Source organism: Saimiri boliviensis, chromosome 16 (assembly GCF_048565385.1).
Source record: "Saimiri boliviensis isolate mSaiBol1 chromosome 16, mSaiBol1.pri, whole genome shotgun sequence".
Taxonomy (NCBI): domain Eukaryota; kingdom Metazoa; phylum Chordata; class Mammalia; order Primates; family Cebidae; genus Saimiri; species Saimiri boliviensis.
The window spans coordinates 85312714-85331514 of record NC_133464.1 but is presented as its reverse complement, the minus strand read 5'-3'; the positions used below and the strand labels follow the sequence as shown (position 1 = coordinate 85331514).

The window sequence follows — 18801 nt, the reverse complement described above, 5'->3', positions numbered from 1 at the left end:
TTGTGTATTCTGGGATGACAGTCCAGCCTGTGTTGGTCTTCAGTAACTCATGGACATTTCGGCTGATTTCTTCTCACCCTCTTGTAAGATACGTCCCCTTCCAAACTCAGCCAGAGCCCTGGGATCGGTCTGAATTCCCTAGAGTGGGAAGAGATGGCCCTCTTTGGAATTCAGATTACTTGATTACTTGTCTTTGAGTCTTCAGGTCTCAGACAGGCTAAAGAAAAGAAAAAAAAAAAGCTGTTTATCTAGATTTATTCATTGTTAAGATGGGGCCACATTTTTATTGGCTTTCTGTTAGATTGGTACGAAAGTAATTGCTATAACTAGGCTCAAACAAGTCTTTGGTAGTCAAAATAGGAGCCACTACAATTAACACATTTTTTACCAATAAGAAATAAGTTTGTTATCCCTATAGCATAAAAATTGGTGCTTCAGGATTTAGCAAACTCTTGGAAAGCATTTTCTTTATCCTGCTGATTGTGGAAGCATTTTTCCTGCAAAAAGTTGTCAAGACGTTTGAAGAAATAGTAGTAAGTTAGCTAGAGGTCCGGTGAATATGGCAGATGAGACAAGACTTCACAGCCTAATTCACTCAACTTTTGAAGCCCTGGTGGTGCGACGTGCAGTCAGACATTGTTATGGGGAAGAACTTTCAGTTGGCCAATGCTGGCTGCAGGCGTTGCTGAGCATACATCTCAGATGTAATGGTTTTGCCAGGATTCAGAAAGCTGTCGTGGATCAGACCTGCAGCAGAGCACTAAACAGTGACCATGACCTTTTTTTTTTTTTTTTGGTTCAAGTTTGGCTTTAGAAAGTGCTGTGGCGCTTCTTCTCTGTCCAACCACTGAGCTGGTCATCACAGGTTGTTACATAAAATTCACTTTTTGTCACGTGTCACAATCTGATAGAGAAGTTGTTCCTTTTTGTTGTGTAGAATAAAAGAAGAAAACACCTCAAAATGATGATTTTTAAAAATCTTCACTCAGCTCATGAGGCATGCACTTACCTAACTTTTTTAAATCTTTCCTGTTTGCTTCAAATGCTGAATGACCATAGAATCATCAACGTTGAGTTCTTCCGCAACTTCTCATGTAGTCATGAGAAGATCAACTTTGATGATTGCTCTCAATTGGTCATTGTCAGCTTCCGAGTACCAGTCACTATCTTCCTCATCTTCAAGACTCTTGTCTCCATTGCAAAGCTTCTTAAACCACCACTGCACTGTACGTTCTTTAGCAGTTTCAGGGACAAATGTGTTGTTGATGTTGTGAAATGTCTTCACTGCTTTACAACCCATTTTGAGCTCAGAAAAGAAAACAATTCACATTTGCCCTTTGTGCAATATCATTTTCATAGTCAAAAATATTCATATAAAATAAACAGCAAGTAATGTCATTAGCAAAAAAGTAAAGCAAGAAATGGGCATTAAAAGTATGTATAACATAACTACATGATTTATTCTAATATCAAACTGCAAATTTTAACAATGCAAAAACTGCAATTACATTTGCATCAACCTAATATATCCAAAGTACAAGCTGAAACTGTATAGCAACCTTCAACCATGGAAGTTTCTCTATTTAAAATATATACATAAGTTGTGTTTATAGTTTGTTTTCTTTATCATCTGTCCTCTTCCCAATCTTCCCTCAGCCTCACTCCCCGAACAAATACAGTGTCAGAAATGAGGCATTTTCAAAGTTTAACTTGAAAAGTCATAGGAGAAAAGTCATATCATCTGTTATAACTTTCAGTATTTGGGCAGAATTACATAGCAGCAAATAAATACAATAGTAGAAACTTTCAGATATAGTTACAGATACAGAATCAATAATGATATTGTACCTTAAAGTCTGAACTGTGAGTAATTTTAAAGTCTTTAATAATTTTCGGCAATTTCATAGTAGCATCTATAAAAGAACCCATCAGACAGGAACAGGTATAAGCTTATATAGGATGCAAAGAGAATTAGAACATGACACAAATACAAGTGAAGTGATGAAAGAATATCACTGAATGCTTAATTTATATTTCTGAAGCAAAGAGAGAGACTCACACATACTCGTCATAAATAAAATGTTTTTATTTTGTTACACACTACAATTAATATATATAATAGCTATTATATTAACAAGGTTCAGACATGGATAGTTTCTTTATATTGGAGAAAGAGACTTCCAGTGTGTTCACATTTTAGGTAAATTTATATTCTGCATAACTGAGATCTGATCTATAACATTCATCATATTTTATATGTAAAATTTGAATTAGTAGAAAATTTCCACCTAGATTTTTTAAATAAATGTACCATTTTCAAGCCAGTGGATTGAGTGAATAGTAAGTTCTGTTAAGTTTATTGCCACAAAGAAGCAGTACTTGTCTTTGCTAAAAAGATCTTCGATATTTTATTGGAAACATTTTTTAAAGGATTTTTTAACCTACATTCATAAGTTATATTGATCAGTAGTTTTACTGTGATATTTTTGTCTAGTTTGGTATTAGAAAAATACTAGCCTCATGCAATGAATTGAAAAGTGTTTCTTCTATATGTTTTATAAAGAATTGATACTTTTTAATTTAAATATTTGGTAATAAAGGAGTAAAGTTACTTGAGCCTGGTTTATTTTTTGTGAGAGGTTTTAAAATCACTAATTTAGGCCGGGCGCGGTGGCTCAAGCCTGTAATCCCAGCACTTTGGGAGGCCGAGGTGGGTGGATCACGAGGTCAAGAGATCGAGACCATCCTGGTCAACATGGTGAAACCCCGTCTCTACTGAAAATACAAAAATGGGCTGGGCATGGTGGCGTGTGCCTGTAATCCCAGCTACTCAGGAGGCTGAGGCAGGAGAATTGCCTGAACCCAGGAGGCGGAGGTTGCGGTGAGCCTAGATCACGCCATTGCACTCCAGCCTGGGTAACAAGAGCGAAACTCCGTCTCAAAAAAAAAAAAATAAATAAATCACTAATTTAATCTCTTTACTTGCTACAATGTTTCCACATATTCCATTTCTTCTTGAGTCAGTTTCTGTCTTTCTAGGAATTTTCTCATTTCATCGGGGTTATCTATTGTCATGTAATTGTTCACAGTATTCATTTATAATCCTTTATATATATGAGTTCTGATTTTAGTCATTTGCTTCTTGGTAAAATCTAGCCTAGGTTTGTGAATCTGTAATTTTCTTTTCAAAGAAGCAATGTTTGTTTTCATTTGATTTCTTCTATTGTTTTTCCTATTTTCTGTTTCTCATATATCCACTCTAATCTTTATTATTTCCTTCCTCCTTCTTGCTTTAAGTTTCTTGTAGCTTTATGGTATCTTAATATGAAAGGCTGAGTTATGATTTAAAATCTTTCCGCTTTTTTAATACACTGTTTATATCTATAAATTTCCCTCTAACCACTGCTTACTACATTTCATTAGTTTTGGACATTGTGTTTTCAAGATCATTCATCTCAAGGCATTTTCTACATTTTCTTGTGATTTCTTATGTACCTATTGCTTGTTAATAATACAAGCTGTTTAATATCCACATATTTGTACATTTCCCAATTTTCCCTTTTATTATTTATTTCTAATTTCATTCTTCTGTATTAAGAAAACAAACTCTGTAAAATTTCTCTCCTTTTAAAGGTATTGAAGACTTTTCTTTAAAGGCCTAAGATATGGGTTATTCTGCAGAATGTTTCATATGTACTTGAGAAGGCTCCATATTCTACTGGTTTGGGGTGAAGTGTTCTGTAACTAATTCATTAGTACAAACTGTTTTATAGTATTTTCAAGTCTGTTTTCTTGTTGCTTTTCTGCCTAACTGTTCCATCTATATTTAATGTGGGATATTGAAGTCTCCAAATGCTATTGTTGCATTTTTCTATTTCTCTGTATAATTTTGTCAGTTTTAACAATGTATTCTGTGGGTCAGTTTTCATGTTAATAATTCTTATGTATTTCTAATGGGTGTGTCCTGGTATCAGTAAAATGCTTTCACTTGTCTCTAGTAAGTTTTTGTCTTATTGCCTGTTTTTTCTATTAGTATAGCCAATCCAGCTCTCTTGTGGTTATTGCTTGCATGGTATATTTTTCCATCCTTTTAACCAATTTGTGACTTTGAATCTAAAGTGTCATTATAGGTCTCCTGTAGACAGCATATGACTATATTTTTAATGTATCCTACTAATCTCTGACTTTAGTTCAGCGTGTGTAGTTTGCATTTAATATAATTACTGATAAGGTAATATTTACATGTGCCATATACCTATTCATTTTATATATTTGTCTTATGTCATTTTCAATTCTGGTCCTTCATTATCCCTTCCTTCTTTTTATTAAATAAATATTTTCTGGTATACTATTTAAATCTTCTGGTATACTATTTAAATCCCTTTATTTATTTTTACTACACATTTTTTGAGCAATTCCATTAGTAGTTGCCCTTGGGACTCAACATAACTTTAAAATTTTGGTGCATGTTAATAACAACTTATTTTCAAAAGTACACACAGTTTTCTTTTAATATAGGTTTATTTTTTTCTTCCTCTTTGTGCTTTATTTACATAATAGTAATGACATTGTAAGTCTACCAATGCAACTTTTAATTACTGGTATATTCCATTGTCTTTTAAATTGGATAGCAGAAAAAAGTGTCACAAATAAAATTATGCTTTACTTTCTTTTATATTTGCCTATGTAGTTACTGGTAATGGTGTCCTTTATGCTTCATGTGGATTCAGGTTACTTTCCAGTGCCTTTAATTTCGGTCTGACAGATTCCCTCTAGCATTCTTCATTGGACAGGTCTACCAGCAACAACTTTTCCAAGTATTTGTTTTTCTGAGAATGTCAATTTCACCTTCAGTTTTGAAGGACGTTTTTTGTTAGATATCAATTTCTTGGTTAACAGTCCTTTTATTTGGAACTTTGAATTTGTAATTTGACTAATGTCTGGCTTCCATGGTTACTGCTGAGACTCAGATGTTATTCTTAATAAGGATCCCTTGTATTTGATATGTGACTTTTTTATGACTTTTACTCCCATTAAGGATAAGCTAGTGTGATTGCTGGTATCTCACAGGTCTCTGAGTCTCCATTCATCTTTTTTTTTTTTCCTGAGATGGAATCTCACTGTGTCACCCAGGCTGGAGTGCAGTGGTGCGATTCCAGCTCACTACAACCTCCGCCTGGGTTCAAGCAGTTCTCCTGTCTAGCCTCCCGAGTAGCTGGGATTACAGGCATAAATCACCATGACCAGTAAATTTTTGTATTTTTAGTAGAGATGGGGTTTCACCATGTTGGCCAGACTGGTCTCCAACCCCTGACCTCAGGTGATCTGCCCACCTCAGCCCCCCAAAATGCTAAGACTACATGTGTGAGTCACTGTGCCCAGCCTCCATTCATTTTTATTCATTCTTCTGACTTACTTTTCCTAAGACTGGATAATTTCAATTGACCTAGCATCAAGGTTGTGAATTCTTTCTTCTGCCAGTCCAATTTTACTGTTGAGCCTCTTCAGTGAATTTGTATTTAAGTTATTGTGCTTTTAAACTGCAGAATTTTCATTTGCTTCTTTTAAAGTAATATCTGCCTCTTTTTTGTTTGTTTGGTGAATTATCATTTATATTTTCCTTTGGTTTTTTAAACATGATTTTGGCTAGTTCTTTGAAACATATTTACCAGTTAATTTAAAGTATTTTCCTAGTATATGTAATATCTTGTCTTTCTCACAGATAATAGTAACTGGCTTTTTTCCATGTATTGATTATTCTTTTTTATTTCTTTACATATCTCATTTTTTTCTTGAAAACTAAATAATTTAAATATGATAATGTGGAAAATTTGGAAATCAGATACTTCTCAGTACTTTCTGGTTTTGTTTTTGTTCTGTTTCAACTTTATTTTTGTTGTTTATTTATTTTCCTGTTTGTGTTGTGGTTGCTGTGGTTGCTGCTATTACTGTTTGTTTAGTGACTTTCTGTATTTGTCATGGGTAGCACTGAAGTCTTGACTTGGATAGCTTAGTGGTCAGCAAATGTTTTGACAAAGATTTTTCTGAATGTTTTAGACCAATCAGTCTCCCATCCTTTGCCTAGGGGCTCAGTATGTGTGTTGGGCCAAGCTTTAATGCACTAGCACAACTTTTACAACTCTGTATTTGTTTTTATTTCCTATTTGTGCAGAACCTCAAAGTCATAAAGTGGTGAAAGATGGGAGGCCTTTCATGTGTTACTGTTATACCCAGTGAGGTTTTTTTTTTTTCTTTTTATATTTATTTATTTATTTGAGAGCAGGTCTCACTTGGTTTCCCAGGCTGCAATATGGTGGTGTGACCCCAGCTCCCTGCAGCCTCAATCTCGTGGGCTCAAGTGATTATCCTGCCTCAGCCTCTTAAATAGCTGGGACTATAGGCATGTGCCACCATGCCCAGCTAATTTTTAATTTTTTTTTCTTTATTGCATTTTAGGTTTGGGGGTACATGTGAAGAACATGGCAGTGAGATTTGCTGCCTTCTTCCCCTTCATCTGTATCTGGCATTTCTCCCCATGCTATCTCTCCCCAACTCCCCACCCACCACTGTCCCTCCCCTATTTCCCCCCAACAGACCCCAGTGTGTGATGCTCCCCTCCCTGTGTCCACGTGTTCTCATTGTTCAACACCCACCTATGAGTGAGAACATGCAGTGTTTGATTTTCTGTTCTTGCGTCAGTTTGCTGAGAATGATGGTTTCCAGGTTCATCTATGTCCCTACAAAGGACACAAACTCATCATTTTTTATGGCTGCATAGTATTCCATGGTGTATATGTGCCACATTTTCCCTGTCCAGTCTATCATCGATGGGCATTTGGGTTGGTTCCAGGTCTTTGCTACTGTAAACTGTGCTGCAATGAATATTCATGTGCATGTGTCCTTAGAGTAGAACAATTTATAATCATTTGGCTATATACCCAGTAATGGGATTGCTGGGTCAAATGGAATTTCTATTTTTAGATCCTTGAGGAATCACCACACTGTCTTCCACAATGGTTGAACTAGTTTAAACTCTCACCAACATTGTAAAAGTGTTCTTATTTCTCCACATCCTCTCTGTTGTCTCCCGATTTTTTAATGATCGCCATTCTAACTGGCGTGAGATTGTATCTCAATGTAGTTTTGATTTGCATTTCTCTAATGACCAGTGATGATGAGCATTTTTTCATATGTTTGTTGGCCTCATGTATGTCTTCTTTTGTAAAGTGTCTGTTCATAGCCTTTGCCCACTTTTGAATGGGCTTGTTTTTTTCTTGTAAATCTGTTTTAGTTTTTTGTAGATTCTGGATATTAGCCCTTTGTCAGATGGGTAGATTGCAAAAATTTTTTCCCATTCTATTGGTTGCTGATTCACTCTAATGACTATTTCTTTTGCTGTGCAGAAGCTGTGGAGTTTGATTAGGTCCCATTTGTGTATTTTGGCTTTTGTTGCCAATGCTTTTGGTGTTTTGATCATGAAGTCCTTCCCTATGTCTATGTCCTGAATGGTATTGCCTAGGTTTTCTTCTAGGGTTTTTATGGTGTTAGGTCTTATGTTTAAGTGTTTAATCCATCTGGAGTTAATTTTAGTGTAAGGTGTCAGGAAGGGGTCCAGTTTCTGCTTTTTGCACCTGGCTAGCCAGTTTTCCCAACACTATTTATTAAACAGGAACTCCTTTTCCCATTGCTTGTATTTGTCAGGTTTGTCAAAGATCAGATGGTTGTAGATGTGTGGTGTTGCTTCCGAGGCCTCTGTTTTGTTCCATTGGTCTATATCTCTGTTTTGGTACCAGTACCACAGGTTTACCGCCAAGTTCTACCAGACATACAAAGAGGAGCTGGTACCATTCCTTCTGAAACTATTCCAAACAATACAGAAAGAGGGAATCCTTCCCAAATCATGTTATGAGACAACCAACATCATCCTAATACCAAAACCTGGCAGAGACTCAGCAAGAAAAGAAAACTTCAGGCCAATATCCATAATGAACATAGATGCAAAAATCTTCAATAAAATATTGGCAAGCCTATTGCAACAGCACATCAAAATGTTTATCCACCATGACCAAGTAGGCTTCATCCCGGGGATGCAAGGCTCGTTCCACAAGTCTATAAAAGTATTTCACCACATAAACAGAAACAAAGACAAAAACCACATGATTATCTCAATTGATGCAGAGAAGGCCTTTGACAAAATTCAACAGCCCTTTATGCTAAAAACCCTCAATAAACTAGGTATTGATGGAACGTACCTCAAAATAATAAAAGCTGTTTATGACAAATAAACAGCCAATATCATACTAAATGGGCAAAAACTGGAAGCATTCCCTTTGAAATCTGGCACTAGACAAGGTTGGCCTCTCTCACCACTCTTATTCACTATAGTATTAGAAGTTCTAGCCAGAGCAATCAGGCAAGAAAAAGAAATATAGAGTATTCAAATAGGAAAGGAGGAAGTCAAATTGTCTCTCTTTGCAGACGACATGATTGTATATTTACAAGACCCCATCGTCTCAGCCCAAAATCTCCTGAAACTGATAAGCAAATTCAGCAAAGTCTCAGGATACAAAATCAATGTGCAGAAATCACAAGCATTCCTATACACCAATAACAGACTTAAAGAGAGCCAAATCAAGAACGAACTGCTATTCACAATTGCTACAAAGAGAATAAAATACCTAGGAATACAACTAACAAGGAACGTAAAGGACCTCTTCAAGGAGAACTACAAACCACTGCTCAACAAAATAAGAGAGGACACAAACAGATGGAGAAGAATTCCATGCTCATGGTTAGGAAGAATCAATATCGTGAAAATGGCCATACTGCCCAAGTAATTTACAGATTCAATGCTATCCCTGTCAAGCTACCAATGACCTTCTTCACAGGGCTGGAAAAAACCACCTTAAACTTCATATGGAACCAAAAGAGAGTCCGCATAGCCAAGTCAATTCTAAGTAAAAAGAGCAAAGTGGGAGGCATCACAGTACCGGACTTCAAACTGTAGTACAAGGCTACAGTAACCCAAGCGAGTTTAAACAGAAGCGCCACGTACTGAGTTTGTTGAGATTCCACCTTTAAGCAGCCAGTGTCCCAAGAGTCAGCTAGAGCTCAAACCTCTTGGCGGTCAACATTTTTATATAATATGTAAGAAAATTTTATCTTGGAAGCTTAAAACATTGAATACATTTGTAATCCATTTCTGACCACTTCTCATTTATCTCAGCCTGTATTTCTTATTTTCAGAAGCAAGTAAAAGCATATGACAGAGCTTTGGAGTCAGATAGACTAAGTAAGCATCTCACCTCTTTCATTTACAATCTAGCCTCAATTTCTTTGTATAGAAAACGGGGATAATTCCACCATTCTGACATGTTTGGGAGGCTTGAATGAGATGAGCAGATTTTCCACAATGTGATGGGTTGTGATGATCATTATTTTCTTTCCTCAAGATATCTGTATTTTTCAATCTAGATGACATGTAGATTACACTATGTTTAAAGCTGAATTTATGTCTTCTGCATTTTATCCTGTGCTTTCACCAATTTCATTAAGAAATATAAAGGAAGCCGGGCGCGGTGGCTCAAGCCTGTAATCCCAGCACTTTGGGAGGCTGAGGCGGGCGGATCACGAGGTCGAGAGATCGAGACCATCCTGGTCAACATGGTGAAACCCTGTCTCTACTAAAAATACAAAACATTAGCTGGGCATGGTGCGTGCCTGTAATCCCAGCTACTCAGGAGGCTGAGGCAGGAGAATTGCTTGAACCCAGGAGGCGGAGGTTGCGGTGAGCCGAGATCGTGCCATTGCACTCCAGCCTGGGTAACAAGAGCGAAACTCCGTCTCAAAAAAAAAAAAAAAAAAAGAAGAAATATAAAGGAAACATTGGCTCCTCCCTCTTTTAAAATCCTGACTTTCCTCCTAATTATATTATTACTTCCTTCACTTTTATTTGCTAGCTTGTCTCAAACACCCTACCTCGTGTTGTGTTTTGTTAATGACAACTTCTTTGTTCTCGAATCTGTGATACTAGAACCGCAAGAATTCTCTTTGGGTATTTTTCACATCTCTTCTTCTCAGCTGCCTATGACAGTTTTCAGTCACTTTTTGATCTTACTTTTACACAGTAGTTTTACATTATTTCACCCTTTAGAAACCACATTTAACATTTTATCAGCTTCACCTAAATTCAGATGTTAATAGCATAAATTACTTAGATGCCCAGATGTGGCATCTCTGTTAATAAAATCAATTTCCAAAATATGAGTGTATCAGGTAAAGATTTCCATTTGGATAAGTATCATCATTCCAGAAAAAAAGATTTTGAATGTGTCTTTTCTTATTTCTGTCAATGTTAAATTGAAATATTCTGAATTCTTAAAGATAAAATGTTGAAACTCTAGCCAGCATGGACAGCACACTAAGGACTATCTTAGCAAAAATTTCCGTAATGAACCAAAAGGAATGATTAATTCCATGAACTGCTCTTTGCGACTTAATTAGAAAATTTAAGGTGAAATGGACGATGTTAGTCCAGTCCCAGCTCCGGCTCCCATGTGCCAACCTTCTTAAATAATCTACGTTTCTCCTCATGACAATTAATCCAATGTTCTTTGCTTTGACTGAATTTAATTTACATTTCACCAGATTAAAATGCCACCCCTTAAATAAACTACCTGAGAACACATTTCTTGAAGAAACCTCACTTGTTTAACATCATTTGCTTCTGCAAATTTCAAAATACTTTACATATCTTCATCAATGTAGTCAACTATATTGATAGTTATGTTTAAATGTTCATTTTTTTCTAAAGCATATCTCTGAAAATATTTGTCATTCTTCACAAAATTAAACCTCAAATCATTTCACTAATTTAACCATTTTTGCAAGAACTATGTCTAATCATTTAACCATCTGCACAAGAACTATTACTACCACCACTGACCAAGTTCCTTACTAAGTGTCAAGCACTTTACTAGTGTCTCAGCATCTGTAATCTCATGTAATTCTCAGCAAACCTGTAAGCTAGGTGCTTTCTAAATTTACAAGTGAAAAAATTGAGGCTCAGGGAGGCTCAGCGAATTATATGGCTTCACATAGCCTCAAGGTTGTGGAGTTTCAGAGTTTTGATGTCAACTCCCCAGCATGTAGCCTAGTCATACTCCAGGTTTTTTAGTCCCCTCATAACTCACTAGTATGACCCATCCCAACTCTTCTCCTCCACAAGTTCCTTATTAGAGGGTCTAGCACAGAAAGGTTGGACCATCTGCTTCTGTTCCAGGTAATTTACTCACAAACTTCTAACCTATGTACCTAGACAAAGAGTACCTATGATCTTTGATATTTGTCTTTGAATTTATATTATTCCAGTCCAGTCTAGAAACTGTTTGGGAGAGACTTTGGATCATTTTTTTAAAAAATCATCCTTAATGCCCATGTATCCAGTGAACAGCAGTTAAATTTCCTATTTCTTCACATTACTAAATCCTCTAAATCCTAATTCAGAAAGTATTTAGTATCATTTTCTGAAAACATTATATAAATGAATGGTGATAAAAATATTTTCTAATCTAAATCATACACTTTAATTATTTTCAATTTAACTTAGGTTAATACTTTTAAAGCAAATTATAAATAAGAATTAGAAGTATGGGTATTTACATAAACCAGTAATTACATTATGGAGTGGAGCCAGTACAAGGCAAATCACTAATATATGCAGGCTAGCACGGTCAGTCATACAGGTTACATGGGTTACTTTCAGCATTTCAGTTTTTTCACTCGTAAATTTAGAAAACAATACCTAGCTCACAGGTAAGCTGAGAATTGCATGAGATTACAAATCACTTTTCAAATCTACTTTAAATATATACAGGAATATTTGCTTTCTCATAACGTTCAAATGCTTCAAGTCAATTTGTAAGACATTTTAATAAAATGTCTCTATGAGAAGTATTAATATGGTTTTCTGTATTTAAAACCAACATGGCAAACATAAGTAGACAAAAAAAAAAAAAAAAAAAAAAAAAAACCTTTTAAGGATCCTCGACATTTTCAAGTATTTATTTGTTCCTGTTAAGAAGAGAAATTTTGCCAATTACTCTCAACAATTATTTCATATTTATCATTATTATTGAATACTAGCTGAAAATACTCATTTGCATTCAGCATCATTATAATATACCTACTTTGTTCCAGGCACTGTGTTTATACAATAGCAGATACTGGGAAACGCAGGGTAGAATTTATCACTCTCTGCAGTAAAACAATTCGTTTTCAACTCATATTTGTTAATCCATTAGGATTTCATTAACTTTTCCACTATATGTTTCCTGATAATATATGATGTTCACACTGTTTAGGATATATTTATTCACTGACAATTTGAACAGTGAGGAAAAAGATCATAAATTACATGTTAATCTCATTCATTTTTAAAAGGTATATTATTTTTATATTATGATAATTGCCACTGAACCCAAAATTGTTGTCTACTTAACAACCTACAGAACCAACTATAATTTGAAGACACGAAGAAAAGAGAAAATTCTAATCTGGTTAATATTATGGGTCCAATAGCTAAGGTTTTAAAGGAATCATTTAGTGTTATACTAAATGAGGTCAGTCGGGATACTGTTCTGTGCCCTGTAAGCAGGATATGTTTAATTTAGGGCAAAAAAGTAATATATCACTATAGCAGTTGGCCTCCACCTAAAGGGTGGGAACTCTAGTTATTGTTTTGTTTAAAAAACTGCAGGGACTGAGGTTAATTGTCAGAGAGGGGGATAGTGGCACTGGCAGGGTGGTGAGAGTAAAACCACCCTCAAGTCTCGGGAATGAGGGTTGAAGATCAGTGAGTTAGTAGTAAACTCCATGTTTCCCTTAGGAAATAAAACTTCTTTATTTTCTTAGGAAAGGGCTGGCAATGAGAGTGGCCCAGTCAGCATGTATCTTTCTTTGTCTTCTTCTTTTTTTAAAAAAAAAAAAAGGAAGAGAGAAAGAAAAAAGAGAATGAAATAGAGAAAGAAAGAGAAAGAGGGAGAGAGAACGGGAATCTTGCTCTATTGCCCAGGCTAGACTGCAGTCTAAAAATGGGTATTGAAAACCTCTTTTATGCCAATAATTGTGCTTAACAATGGAGACAGGAAGGAATAAGGGAGGGAAATAACAAACAAGCAGCCAGCCAATATTTCATTTAAACCTGTGAAATGCTATGCAACTGCTGAGGAGTGATTTACTTCCAATTATGTAGTCACTTTTTCTTTGCCTTCTTTAAAAAGCGCTGAGAACCATTCAATGCACACTGGAGCAGAGACAGAGCATCAGCACTTAGTTGTGCCAAGTATTCAATACCTATTTTGTAAACTAGATGTTTTCTTAACTTTAGCTACTCTTGGGTATTTTGTCTCACATAAGAGAAAAAAACACCAAGAAGAAATATGCTTCCTTCAAATAAGGTTGAAAAATACCACAGATTTTAAAAAGTACTTTTGGAGCAATGATCCGAAGACTATCACTTGTTTATCTCAATCAATGATACTTGTGAGTGCATGTGTATATACATACACACTGAAAATCTAATTTGTGTCAATTTCTGAGAAAGGTCTTTTTTTTCTTTTTTTTAATTGCCTTTTAGGTGTTGGGGTACATGTGAAGAACATGCAAGATTGTTGCATAGGTACACACGTGGCAGTGTGATTTGCTGCCTTCCTCCCCTTCACCTATATCTGGCGTTTCTCCCCATGCTATCTCTCCCCAACTCCCCATCCTCCACTGTCCCTCCCCTATTTCACCCCAACAGACCCCAGTGTGTAGTGCTCCCCTCCCCGGGCGATCATTAAAAAATCTAGAGACAACAGATGCTAGAGAGGATGTGGAGAAATAGGAACACTTTTACACTGTTGGTGGGAGTTTAAACTAGTTCAACCATTGTGGAAGACAGTGTGGCGATTCCTTAAGGAAATTCCATTTGACCAAGCAATCCCATTACTGGGTATATATCCAAAGGATTATAAATTGTTCTACTATAAGGACACATGCACACGAATGTTCATTGCAGCACTGTTTACAATAGCGAAGACCTGGAACCAACCCAAATGCCCATTGACAATAGACTAGACAGGGAAAATGTGGCACATATACACCATGGAATACTATACAGCCATCAAAAACGATGAGTTTGTGTCCTTTGTAGGGACATGGATGAACCCGGAAACCATCATTCTCAGCAAACAGACACAAGAACAGAAAATCAAATACCACATGTTCTCACTCGTAGGTGGATGTTGAACAATGAGAAAGGTCTTTATCTCTTCATTTTCTTTTCTATTTATGGGTTGGGGGCAGGCAGGGCTATAATGAGTGGCTACTATGTGCTGGGTGATAAAAATGAAGAGGTGTATAAAATATTATCTGTTCAGTCTTGGAATACTACTTTCAGGTTTCTGTAGTACAAAAAGCAATATGGATAACAATTCAAAATTGTTCATTTTGCTCTATGTAAGGGAAAGTGCCCATAGAATTATTTTAATCTGACAACTTGATTTTCAGTTAAGATGAATCTCTGTTACTGGAAAGTTAGTTTTTCTATTAATATTTCCCATATATATGGTACATTTTTCTCCATAGCATTATCATATTACATTACAGGTTTCTATTATATCATATCAAATGCAATAAAAATATAATATTTAATATACTTTATAGATTTTAAGGTTTGTGAGACAGAACTTGACATACAGATTTGAGGTGGGTACAAAAATTTCATGAACAGCAAGCCAAAGTGATAATAAAGAAAACACAAAGCATATGTCAGATAAAGATACTATTTTACATTTGATTGCCACAAAATTGTTAAGAAAAATGGTACCACGGAAATATGAGCAAAGGACATCAAGTGAGTGACAAAAGTCACAACAGAAGGCAAATGAGCACTTGAAAGGTGTTCACTGTACAGGAATCAAAATAATTACATTAACAGTACAAAACAAAACAAACTTTTACATCAAAGAGCCTGAAATATTTGCAGCTCATTCTCTGCTGATAAAGTATACTAACATACGTTTTCTCAGGTTCTTGGCTCTGTGGTGCAATGATAACACACTGGACTTATAAAATTATTATATCCTGGTCGGGTGCAGTGGCTCACACCTGTAATCCCAGCACTTTGGGAGGCTGTGGCACATGAATCACAAGGTCAAGAAATCAAGACCATCCTGACCAGCATGGTGAAACCCCATCTCAACTAAAACTACAAAAATTAGCTGGGTGTGGTGGCACCCGCCTGTAGTCCCAGCTATTCGGGAGGCTGAACCAAGAGAATTGCTTGAACCCAGGAGGCGGAGGTTGCAGTGAGCTGAGATCGCGCCATTGCACTCCAGCCTGTCGATACAGCGAGACTCCGTCTCAAAAAAAAAAAAAAAAAAAAAAAAAATTATCATATCCTTGACCTGTATTTCTAATTTTAAGATTTTTTCCTAAGAATTTTGAAATTTCCTCAAAATTTCAGATACCAAAAAATTAATAAGTAAAAGTCGAGAAAATTATTCCAATAATAATAAAATGGCAAAAATTAAGAACCTAAATTTCCAATACCAGGGAGTCTGATTAAATAAATTATAGTACACAGAATATAGTATATGATTGACTATTAAATTATTAAAATTATATTGTAAATAATATCAAACAGGACTGGATAGGTATATCGTATGAGGTCAAACTAGACAAATGGATAATTAGTAACTACATAATTATTCCAATTTTTGATTTGGGCCATAGTTTCTGCAGCTATTATATGCACCAGCACACACATGTATTCCCGGAGATGAAGATCTGGAATGTCACACACTCAAGAAGTAACAGTGGTAACAGCAGTTGTGTCTGTATGACTCATAGTTGGATAGCTTTAAGAGATTTTTTTCTCTTTATGTCTTTGAATATTTTTAAATTTTCTAAAATTAAAATAAATTCCTTTCATAAGCACAGCAAGTAACAGTTTCTTAAAAGAGTAGGCATCGGTCAGCCAAAAAATAGTGTGAACCTTCTAAACAGTAGCAAAAACACAGTGCGGAGTATGGAGACAAGAAAGGGCATCATGAGCTCTTCAGGGGTTCCTGCAAGGGTGAACTTTAAGCTTTCTATTCTCTTCCAGAATTTAAAGGCTTTTGCTGAGTCTGTGATCTATAATCGCCCAAGCCCTCTGATTAACAAAGACAGTACAAAGCAGTAATGAGTGTGTTTTGTAGGATGTAAAGAGAATTCCTCTTGTCCCTAAGGAAAATGGCCCCTGAGCAATCAATACCTTTCACAATTTTCTCCTATCTCAGTTTCTAGTTTCCAATGAGAAGTATTCAAAAGTATTTCCTTCTCATCACTGCAGCACAAAGGAAAATGTAGAAGCCTCTCAAGGTTTGCAAAGGGCACCGTCATTCATCAAGGCCAAAGTAAGAATGCCTTCCATTTACTTTAAATTGGAAAAGAATAAAAAATATTGTAATTGCTGCTTGTAGGTAGGCATTCCCAGCACTAATGCATGATGTAGCTCACATGAAACCAGCTAGGGACTGTTGGAAATGAATGCACTGTGTGATGGTAATGGATGCTTTGATTCTGAAGATTTTGTTTCTTTCAGTGTCTTTTTGTATGAATGTAGAACTTAAAAGTACTGAAATAGCAGTGATTTTCACAGATTGACTTCACATCACAGAACTTATGAAAATGTAACACTTTGATTGACCCTAGGTGCTGCTAATCACTGCTCATTAGAAAAGGAAGCTCTAGGTAAGAAAAAGAAAGGAAACAAAGGGAAGGGAAGGAGAATGGGTGGGGGGTGGGGGAGAAGGGAGGGGAGGGAAGGGGAGAGAGGGAGGGAGGGAGGGAGGGAGGGAGGGAGGGAAAGAGCTCTAGGTTATAGGAAATGGGCTTTTTGGTGTGACTGTTAGGAAGAAAAAGTTGTAAAAATCATCACACCACTGTTGGTAATTTTGTAATCTATTTGTGTACCCTGCAGCAACTCACATTTCTAGTTTACCATCTTTCCACAGGACCAAGGTGAGATTTTGAGTAAGTCATCAAAATTTGCTCATTATGTCACGAGAGTAGCTATGCAGAAGTGCTGCAGTAGGGAACTATTTATTTATGCATTCGTTAATATTCCAAGTATTATTTGGCTAATTTTAGGCAAAAGCACATAAATGTATAACGTTACTTTTCAATATACTTGTAGTAGGTTGTTTTATGCATTGCTTTAATAAAATATAAATTAATTATTTCACTCATGTAGTGTTTAGAAGTCATCTCATCTTGGGATTAGGTGAAGAGTGAGGAAAAAAACAATCAGTGGGAATATTCCCAGAAGTAGTCTTGAATATATTCAGGAATAAATTATTAGAACTTCAGGTTCTAATAATCTAAAGTTGACTCTTGGTAAGAGTCAATCTAAAGTTGACTCTTGGTAAGAATGATCAAGTCAACCTGAATACCTTTCACCCTTAGTCTTCAGCCAGGCTTCCCTATTCTCTGTTCCACATTTCCAGGTAACTTCAGTTGACATGAGGTTTGATTGCCTTCAGGGGCATGTTGACAGCTGAGATTTGTCAACCCAATAATGAGAATTTTTTTTTCAGATAACACTAAAGATGTCAGATTGTATCACACAATTCTATAGATATTTAAAAATTCATTATATCTTTTTATTAAAATAATTTCAAAATAATTTAAATAATTAACAAATGCAAAGAAATAAAATACTAAGACAAAACATTACTTCCCATTAATTTTCAAGTCTTCTAAACTCTTGTTGAATTTAATCTTAATAGTTCTCTCTCTCTGACATGAGGAGAAAAAAATTGCTCTAATACTCTTTGATGAGTCAAAATCTTTCTATAAGCATTCATTATTTTGGTTTAGTTCTTCAGAACAGATAGGTGTCAAAAATTCCTACATGTGGTTTTGACCCTTTGTGCTACTGTAACAAAATTCCACAGGTTGGGTAAACTACGAGCAATAGAAATGTATTAATATTCTCACAGTTCTGGAGGCTGGGAAGTCCAAGATCAAGGTGCTAGCAGGTTCTGCGTTGGGTAAAGTTTGCTCTCTCTCCAAGATGGTGCCCTGTTGCTGCATCCTTTAAAGAAGGAGGAGGCATGGCTCACACCTGTAATCCCAGCACTTTGAGAGGCCAACGCAGGTGGATCGCCTGAGATCAGGAGTTCAAGACCAGCCTGGCCAATGTGGTGAAACCCCATCTCTACTAAAAATGCAAAAAATTAGCTGGGCATGGTGGTGGGTGCCTGTGGTCCCAGCTACTCGGGAGGCTGAGGCAGGAGAATTGCTTGAACCTGGTAGGTGAAGGTTGTAGTAAGCTGAGATTGGGCCCCTGCACTCCAGCCTGAGCGACACGGTGAGACTCTGTCTCAAAAAATAAAAATAAACATTAAAGAAGAGGAATGCTGTGTCCCACAGAGTGGAAGGCATGAAAGAGCAAGAGAGTGCTCTTTTCAAACTTGTCCCCCTTTAGCATATATAGCAATATAGCACCCTATATTAGGGTGTTAATCCTAATTATGAAGGCAGAGCCCTCATGACTTCATCGTGTTCCAAACGCCCCACCTCATAATACATTAGGGATTAAGTTTCAACACGTATTTTGGAGAGGACACCGTCATTTGAACTGCAGCAGACTTTTAACTGAAAAATCATGAAAGATCACATTTAATCACCTGTTCCTGACAGTCTTCCTGCAGAGACAGAAAAAGAGAGAAACAGAAAGGAAAATAAAATAACATGTACTGACCTGCTCCT

At 36.2% G+C, this 18801-nt stretch overlaps 1 long non-coding RNA gene across 1 annotated transcript in view; it reads left to right on the top strand.

Moving 5' to 3' along the window:
* Positions 1–16808, top strand: part of LOC141581679 (uncharacterized) — a 59204-nt gene extending 42396 nt beyond the window's left edge. Inside the window, exons 3-4 of the long non-coding RNA XR_012514459.1 lie at positions 16379–16442; positions 16741–16808. This is a non-coding gene — a long non-coding RNA (uncharacterized LOC141581679). The remainder of the gene's footprint in view (positions 1–16378; positions 16443–16740) is intronic.
* The last annotated feature ends 1993 nt before the right edge of the window (positions 16809–18801 follow it).